At 36.1% G+C, this 9,369-nt stretch overlaps 1 pseudogene; it reads left to right on the top strand.

The window, feature by feature from the left end:
• Positions 1-3,827: 3,827 nt before the first annotated feature.
• LOC145491624 (octopamine receptor beta-2R-like) lies at positions 3,828-5,211 on the top strand (annotated as a pseudogene).
• Positions 5,212-9,369: the final 4,158 nt, after the last annotated feature.

Below are 9,369 nucleotides of genomic sequence, written 5' to 3'. Positions count from 1 at the left end.
CATAGTGGCACTTTAGTCTTTTCCATCCTTAACCATCCTTGTTCCTTAATGGTTAATTATTAGCTCTTTAGTATTTTTGTATGTTTGTAAACTACTATTGTCATGTTTCCTTTTTTAAAGGTAATTTTGAATGCGACCAAAGTTAGCTAAAAATGCTGTGACTAAGCTCTCTTTTAATTGCAGAAATAGTTTGAGCTTTTAATTTGATAATATTGCATGTCAAATTTCCCTGTGTTAGTTTTTACCTAAACCACGAGGACAAAATATTTAGAAAATGGGCCAGCACGAAGGTGAAGGTGGTACATAATATGTATTTTTCCCTCAGCGTTTCCTTCTCATGTCAGGCCGGGCCGGCTGGAAATTATGACTTACAAATTTGTGAACAAAGGAACGTTTACGTTGAGGTAATAAGGAAATTGTATTATTTTTCTATTATCATGAAATTTCCCTTCGGCATCATATCGTGCCATTACCGACCACGGTTATAATGACCAAAACGTTTGTATTCTAAGCAAGAAAATTAATTGAAACTGAAAATTACTTACTTACTTTTTCTTACTCTTTGTTTTCTTTTCCTGCTATTTTCCACCGGAATGAAGTCGAGTACTTAGACATAGACATTTCTTAACATTTGTTGCTGTTGTTTTCCTTTTTTCATTTTATTCGTCGCTGCTGTGCCTAACAAATCTTAAAATGTTGGTAGATTATGGTAATCTAACTGGAAGTCATGGGGGCGTAACTCGACTTTTAGTTTTACAAAATGACAATAACACATTGCTGCATGAACGAAATGAAGTAGATTAAGATCGTTTCCTGAAAGCTGACATAGACATCGATATCACCTATACCAATATAATAACAATTTCAATCCTGAATTATCACGAAAATTATATGTAGATGAAGCTGATATACTCTATGCCGGTAGCTCCCGGCACTTTTTTTAGGATCAGCTGTACCTTGAGATACAATATTCTTTTTAAGTGTAATTTGAATCCCTTCAAATACAAAGCCTGAGGGACAACTGTTAAAAACAAATTAATGGTGCAGTAGTCTGAAATAAGCTAAATATAAAAGTATGCCCAATTACTTATTTCGAAATATTGTTAATAGTACAAAACAATACTAAAAAGTTGCTTCAATCAAATTGATCTTTCCCGTGACCAAAAATGTTACGGTAATAGAAGCTGTATACAACATGTATGCAATCTCCATGAAACACTGACTCATGGAGCACTAATTTGAAATTAGCTGAATATAAAAGTGTGTCCAATTACTTATTTCGACAAATTCTTAATAGTACAAAGCAACAAAAGTTGCTTCAAGCAAATTGATTTTTACCATGAAGCTGTATGCAGCATGCATGCAAGCCCATACCATGAAACCATTCATGGAGGAGTAATTCGATAGTTAGCTAAATATATAAGTGTGCCCGATTACTTATTTCGACATATTATCAATAGCACAAAGCAATGAAAATTGCTTCAAGCAAATTGATTTTTTTCCATGAAGCTGTATACAGCATGCATGCAAGCCCATGAAACAATTCATGGAGGAGTAATTTGAAAATTAGCTAAATATGTAAGTGTGCCCCATTACTTATTTCGACATATTATTAATAGTACAAAGCGATAAAAGTTGCTTCAAGCAATTTGATTTTTTCCATGAAGCTGTATGCAGCATGCATGCAAGCCCATGAAACAATTCATAGAGGAGTAATTTGAAAATTAGCTAGATATGTAAGTGTGCCCCATTACTTATTTCGACATATTATTAATAGCATAAAGCGATAAAAGTTACCTCGACCAAATTGACTTTTCCCATGCCCAAAATAGGTTAAAGTACTAGAGGCTGTATGCAACATGCATGTAAGCTCCGTGAAACAATTCATGGAGCACTAATTTGAAATTAGCTAAATATAGAAGTGTGCCTAATTTCTTAGTTCGAAATATTGCTGATAGTACGTACAAAGCAGCAAAAGTAGCTTCAAGCAAATTGATCATATCCATAACCAAAATCATCATGGAAATAGCAGCTGTAAATTAGCGCACGAAATAGTTAATATCTATCTTGCTGTAGATGTATTAGATATGAAACACAACTTGTATATGATAGCTTCTTATAAAAAGAATGATATCCATGGAGGATCTCGAGATCTCTTGTGATACTTGTATGTAATGTAAGGTAATGAAATGTAATTTTTTATTTATCGTGCCAACTCCGCTTAGCTGAAAAGCTACTTCGCGGAAATCCACTCTCAAAATAACATTAACGTACATTAATTAATAAACAAGTAAACAAAAGAAAATACAAACTAGTTATAATGTAATAAGTACAATAAAATTAAAATGATTATTTACAATAAAAGATCTAAAAATATAGCATTGTCAATTACATAAGAAAATTTATGAATTAAGAATTTAATAAACTTGTAGTTTTGCCTTGATCTGAGCTTGCCTTGCTCTTGTACATTGTATGCAAAGATAAGTACGACAGTGTCGCTTAGCGTACTCAATTATAGATTGCTGTCCTTAAAGTTTCAGCTACAAATAAATGGCGTTGCTGAATTGAACTGAGTACTGTCTACTGTAAACAAGACAGTTATACGAAACGTACGCACATCTAAACACCGCAGTTTCTCTACGAATCTTTTTTGGAAACCTTTAAAAGAGGGCCTCAATGGGTGGGGAGAGGGGGGGGGGGCGGGGAGCAGCTTGACGGTTGACGATTAAAGTTTTCCGATCTTGACGGTTAACAGCAACTTGTTCCCAGTGCTTTTCCTTAGAGATTGGGAATCTCTAAGGGAAAAGTCCTGGGCGCTAGGTTGCTGTCAGAATTAAATGTTTTTTTTCACCTTTCGCTTGGGCGTGATCAAAATGCCCTTAGGAGTTAAAACTATGAGCGAGTTTGATCAAAGGTATTGCTATGGTTGCATATTTTTCATTTAGTGGATTGTTTCCTTATCTTGTACTAAAGCTCTTTATTATGAGCTTTGGTCAAGAGATACAACACGTTTTTAGTTTAAGTCTTGAGTCGAAATATAAGAAAAGTGTATGACAGACAATATATAGGTGTTCTCCCGGGCTTCTGAAAAAAATGTTGAAATGCTTTTTTTTTGTTTCGACGAGTGAACTTTATTCATTTGTTAGTAAAGAAAACGTTATTGATATATGTCATCTCTTAAATTAAAACTTGGTATAGAAACAAAGGAAAATAAGACAAACAAAATAAGGTAAACATGCAGGAATGAGCTTTTTCCATTCAGTAGTGAATGCTCTCAGAAATTACAGTATGTAAATGTAGGGGGTTGAAGGAAACCCTCAGGGCAATAAGTTCTTAAATTAAAAAGAAAAAAAGGAGCTGGGCGAATGACAAAGACGTTACTCCAGCCATGAATAATAAATGAAAATGTATATTTCTTGTAGCCTACATGTAGCCACCTGCCCGAGAGCTGACGAAGGCTACATTACTTGTAAAATGAACATGAACGCTACCAGTTTGTAACTATATCACGAACACCGCAGAAATGGTTACGTTTAACGTTCTCACTAGTATTTAAATTTAAATTTAAATTTAAAGTTTTCTATTAATACTGATGTACTTAATTAAATTGAGGTTTTCCTAACTTATTGTTAAGCTTTATTCAGACCACGCAAACACCTGCTTTTCAAGCACTTATATTAAGTTCTAGGCTTCATATTTAAGCCTTGATTGGGCTGCCTTGCTATGTGTCGTTTCTTGTGGAAAGTTAGCTAGCTGTAACTCAATCTCAACATGAGCGTCGCCAATGGAAGGTTCAAACGAACAGGTTCAATACTCTAACGGCCAAAGGAAAACTTAACAAGTTAAATTAAATGCTCTTTTTGAAGTAAGGAGATTAAAAACACATTACCAATGGATCACGAAAACGAACGCTTTGGATATTTATGGCAAATACTAAATCAACGACAAAAGGCGACGGTGGTTTTGGAAACCATTATATTCTCTTTGGTGATGTTTCTTTCGCTTTTTGGAAATCTCCTTGTCTGCTCTGCTGTATACAGAAACCCTAGACTACGCCAGCCAAGCAACTACTACATCATCTTCTTGGCTCTAAGTGACATTCTGCAAGCTCTCTTCACGATGCCGCTATCAGTAGGGATGCTAGCCACAAGTAACTGGCGATATGGGATTCCCACTTGTTATTTCATGGTCATTTCCATGTTGTCCCTGGCGCCGGCCTCTATTTTTACCATGACACTCGTGGCATTGGACAGATATTACAAAATAGTGAACCCAATTAAGTATCAAAACATTTTTACAAAAAAGTTCATCATTGTAACTGGAGCACTCGCCTGGATTGCACCCATTTTGAACTCCATTCCCACAGTATTTGCTTTCGGCTTCGGCGTCAGTCCCCATCCAGGTCTTGCCATTTGCAAGATAGAGCTTAAAAAGTTCTATTTCCCAATTCTGATCATTTTTTAGAACTCGCCATTTTTTGTCATCATGTTCTGTTACTGGAAAATTTATAAAGTTGTTAAAATGCACAATGCCGATGTTTCGTGGCAGAATTTGAATGCAGAAGAAGTCAACATCAGCAAAACTCTTTTCGCCTCCGTTTTCAGTTTTGTTCTTCTTTGGGTTCCAGCTAATACCATATTGCTTCCTTCCTATTTAATGTCGGGTAGTTTTAATTCTCCTCGGGTAATTTCACTCATTGGAACACTCCTAGTTTTTACATCAAGTTGCTTAAATCCCTTCATTTATAGTTTCATGAATCGTTCCTTCAGAAGTGAGTTCAAGAAGTGCTTGATACCAAGAAAGCCTCAATCAGTGGGCACAGATTCCAATTAGTCACAACCTAAAAAACTTTCTGATCAACGGGCCGCGGGTTTGTTCGTTTTAATTTATTTATTAATCAGTTGATTTTTTTTATTCCGAGATTTAAGGTAATCTTTTTTTCACTCGCTCTTTGGTAGATGATAATGTTATTAATGGGAAAAATGACAGGGAAAATAAGTATAGATAAATTCCAGAAAATTGCCATCATGATGTTTCAACAAAGTTAATTTCCAATTCCATGAACAGCCAAGAGTAGAGTACGGAAAGCAATGAGTTTTCTCCACATTAAAGATAAAAGAAAAAAAACAGAAGACTTCAGCCCAAGTCTTAAATTAAGCTCCAGAGTCAGCGTGATCGGTTTCCATCTATGCACTATATGCTTTTGGGGAAAAAATGGATGTTTAACATCTTTCAATGAATATTGTTTTAAGTCGAGTTCTATTGTAAAAAAGCACCATACAGGCCACCTCTCCAGTATAATCAATTGTACTCTACCAACTTTTAATTTAATCCATCAACCTTACTCCACAGATTGCAGTTTAATTATTCTCTTGTTTAATTTATTTTGATAAATCGTATGCTGCATGCATTTTCTATATTGACCGTCTTTATTTAGATTATCATTGCGGTCTCTGTAAAGACAGTTTCTTCTCAAAGTCATTAATAATTCATCAAGTTAAAACAAAGAAAATCACAACCGTGAAGGAAGTTTGGATACCCGGTCTTAATTAGCATAGATTTTGACGATTTTACTTCTCTCTTTACTCGTTAGTTTTTGTTTCGATTGAGAAGATGTAGCAAACACTCGAGACAGTGTTTCATCGGCTATCCAAACACCTCGAATTTCGAATTTCAGCTCTCTTCTCGGCTTTTGGATATCCTGATGAAACACTCTTTCTCGCGTTTGATATATTACTTATGACTTTTGGATTCATTCCAGAGGGAGTGAAGATAAATTCATAACATAGTGTTATGGCCTTGGAACACATGTCAGTGGGTGCACTTGCTATCAAACATATACGTTATAGTTTTGCCACAGGGGGAGTCTTATTTATTACATTGCCACTTGCGAGCAACGATTACTACTTGTATTGCGACAAGTGCCGGATTTGTCTCAATTAATTTATTTTCATTGACTGGAGGAGCAGAAAAAGCAAAAGTACCTAGACAAATTTAAGCTACCAATTATTGAATCACATGCCTTGTTGTCTCCTTGGCAATAAAATGCAAAGCTAAACGCGCAGATGCGCAAAAAAAGGAAGACAAAAGGGGAAAAAAGGAAGCACAAATAAGCACACTAAGAGAAGTAAAATATACTTATACCAGGAAAAATGACTTAAATTTAAGAGTGAACGCAGCAATCCTAGAGGCATTTTGAATTTCAGTGCTGATAGAATTAGGTAATTCCGTGAGGGAGATGCATAAATATATGTTATTGGCCGACTGGGAGGTCCATATAGGGAAAAACTGTGACCGAGGTCTTGAAAATGCTGCCCGAGGCCACAGTTTTTCACTATATGGCCCGACCCCAAACCGGACAATAACATGTTTATATTTTTTTCTTGCGGTAAATTTGCTTACAAGTGGGTTTGTTTGCGCAACTTTGTCATTAAATTGGCTCACGCGCCGTGCATAAACCAATCCTAAAAAATCTAACTAGCGAACGAGCGAGTAGCTCAGATACTAGACAAGGTGAGATGTATTAAAGAACAGATTTATTTCGAACTACTTTATGTTAGTGGCATTTAGTTCACCAGTTAAGTTTTCCGAAACTGTTTTTCAGGTGTGAAATTTCGTGCAAAGATTGAAGTTGTACTACAAAAACAATTTCTGTCAGTCGTTGCGAATCACTCGAAATCAGAGTTTTCTAACGTAAATTGAGTAGCAGATAGCGAGGAAAGTCGTAAAGTGCATTCCACAGAAATTCTCTCAAATACAGCAACGATCAGAGAGGTAAACTCGACTGAAATTGAGTCATTTTTTAATTAAAATTGTATAAAGAGAGATACGCAGGATTACGCGCCATTACAGCGTCGAGCTACAAACAGCCAAACAAACTCGCACAACTTCAAAAACCTCAATCGAATTTACTTACAGTGACTTTCCTTGCCATTTAAAGGTGAATAGAGATAAACTTGCGTTGATTAATCGTCGATGGAAGTGTAAAAAGGGCGAAAAATTGACGATTACCACTAATTCGTTCACGAAAATAGATCAACACGACGGATTCCGCCCGCTGTGGCGGTCCGGATGAGAAAATTCCGCCCGCTCCCGGAACCAATCAGATTGCAGGATTTGTTGAATTGCGCCCGCTCACGAGCTGAGAAAAAGATAAAAGCGTACTTACGATACAACATAATGTCAAGTTATTGTCTTGATACGCTGCTCAAATATATTATTTAGAAAGATAAAGTTACATTCTCAAGATGTAATTATTAAAGGTGTAACAGTGAGAAAAATCCCTTGTCTGAGCATTTGTCGTTGTGATTTGTTCAGATGTATCAGATGGGTTTTGATAACTTGTTTTTGTTCATTGGTAAACCTGCGGCATCTACTTCCAGGGATACCTGTACTCACTTCGTCCTCAATTTCCATCGAATCCATTGCTTCAATAAGAAGGCAATCCTCACATTCACATTTGAGTTTTCAGTTTCCCTCTGCGTCACCCTCTCCATCCAGATAATTCAAAAGCAAGACACGACGACACTCTGCAGTGTTTGTAGCATACAGTTTCATCTTTTGAAGTTCACAAATTTCAGATTGGTACTTAGACCGTTTTTTTGTTAAACTTTGAAAGGCAGATTCCAAATTCGTTGTTGGAATAAAAAAAGCTTTACCTGGGCTCGACGGCCATCCCTCCCACACCTACCGGTCTCTTGCCCATAGTTTAACAGAGTGCATGGGGATAGAGAATGAATAACTTTACACACATCGGGACAATTTATGCTTATGCCAAAGGCTACTGTTGCTAACACTACTCGAAGTTCACTCTCCAAAGAACAGAACTGCGTGACGATTGATTTCTTACTGATCTCATCTGTGATGTTGGTAAACATATTAATCAGACTGTGATTTCCAAGTTTTTGTGAAAAACACTCGTAAATCATTGCACAGTCATTTCGCAGAAAACAAAACACAATTACTTTGGAGGCTTTTTACCCATTGTTCTTAAGGTCAGAAATAACTTCACCAAATATATGATGCATCGGTTGTTCTCTCTTTTCAACTTCCTCATCAGGCACAGTTTCCATTTTTTCTACTGTGTACATGCTATTTGGCCTGTTGCTGGTTGCCTTTACTGTAATAAATTTATGCATTTCAAGGATTTTGAGTAATTTCTTTGACCATGGCAAGAGTGGCTGTGCCAGTGAGTGCCATGACTGGGACACCATGCATAAGAAAAGCTCGAACTTCGTTCAGTTCCCTGTACTCATTTCGGAACTTCTTTCCCCTAGTTTTGCAAAGAGTTAGCGTTAGGAAACAGTATGTTAGAGGGTTAAATTGATATGTAACATGGTTATGAATACAGATGATAACAAAGAGTTAATATTTAAATAGGATATAATAATGTCAGTATATGTAACATGGTTATGAATCAGGTAAATAACAAAGAAATAATATGTCAACAGCAGATATTAGTATTAGAGTAATAAATGTCATGCAAACATTGAAGTGAAAGATGATACAGGTGAATATGTTATACAAGAATAACAGTTACAGCAATGAAACAGTACATCAGTGTTATATGATGTGCATTTCTTGAAATAGAATATCAGTGTTACATGATGTGCATTTCTTGAAATCAGATTACTTCAGCCGTTTAGTATATTTCACAAAATGCAGAAACATGAGCTGAAAGTAATTTTGAAATAGAAAACTATGCAATGTATTCACGACTTCTTCATAGTTTCCTTTGATTTTCTTTCCATGTTATTATTTGCTACTCGCAAGAGGCGCATAGGAATTGGTAATGGGGGAAGGGGGCGGGGGTTTGGGTAACGTCAGCTTCTGTTTTTCAATGTGGGTGTAGTCACAAGAAAAATAGTTAACAAACGGTTCTCATTCAGACCATTTACAGTTAGACTTTTTTTTTACCCGTGCACTCGTAAGGGGAACACTTGACTGTACCATTCATTTGAAAATGTGTTCCTCCTACAGGTTTATTTTCATGCGAATCAAACTCATTTTTACATGAAAGGTTTTGCCCAATGACTCATTTTAAAACAGAGGCACAGGGTAACTAGGAAATGGCCTTCTGCAATCAAGCTTTGGCAGTCGTCACGGCGCCATTGTTTTTAATAATAATGTAGGCATTTTGTTCGTTGCTTAACATTAATTCGTTGACAATTCATGGATACCCTCAACGCTTGAAGTTCGCAATCTGATATAAATACACCTGTTTCGGAGGCGACATTGCGGTACAAACCTTGCACATAAGAAGTAGAATAAGTGAATTTAAAATAATAAAATACCATAGTGTAACTACGATACCATATTCAAAAACAAAAAATAAGAAGAAAAAAAGAGACGACAGGAAGAAAAAATGCT

This window comes from Orbicella franksi, chromosome 7 (genome assembly GCF_964199315.1).
Source record: "Orbicella franksi chromosome 7, jaOrbFran1.1, whole genome shotgun sequence".
Lineage (NCBI taxonomy): Eukaryota > Metazoa > Cnidaria > Anthozoa > Scleractinia > Merulinidae > Orbicella > Orbicella franksi.
The sequence above is the reverse complement of the archived record's forward strand: the minus strand, read 5'-3'. Positions and strand labels throughout refer to the sequence as shown.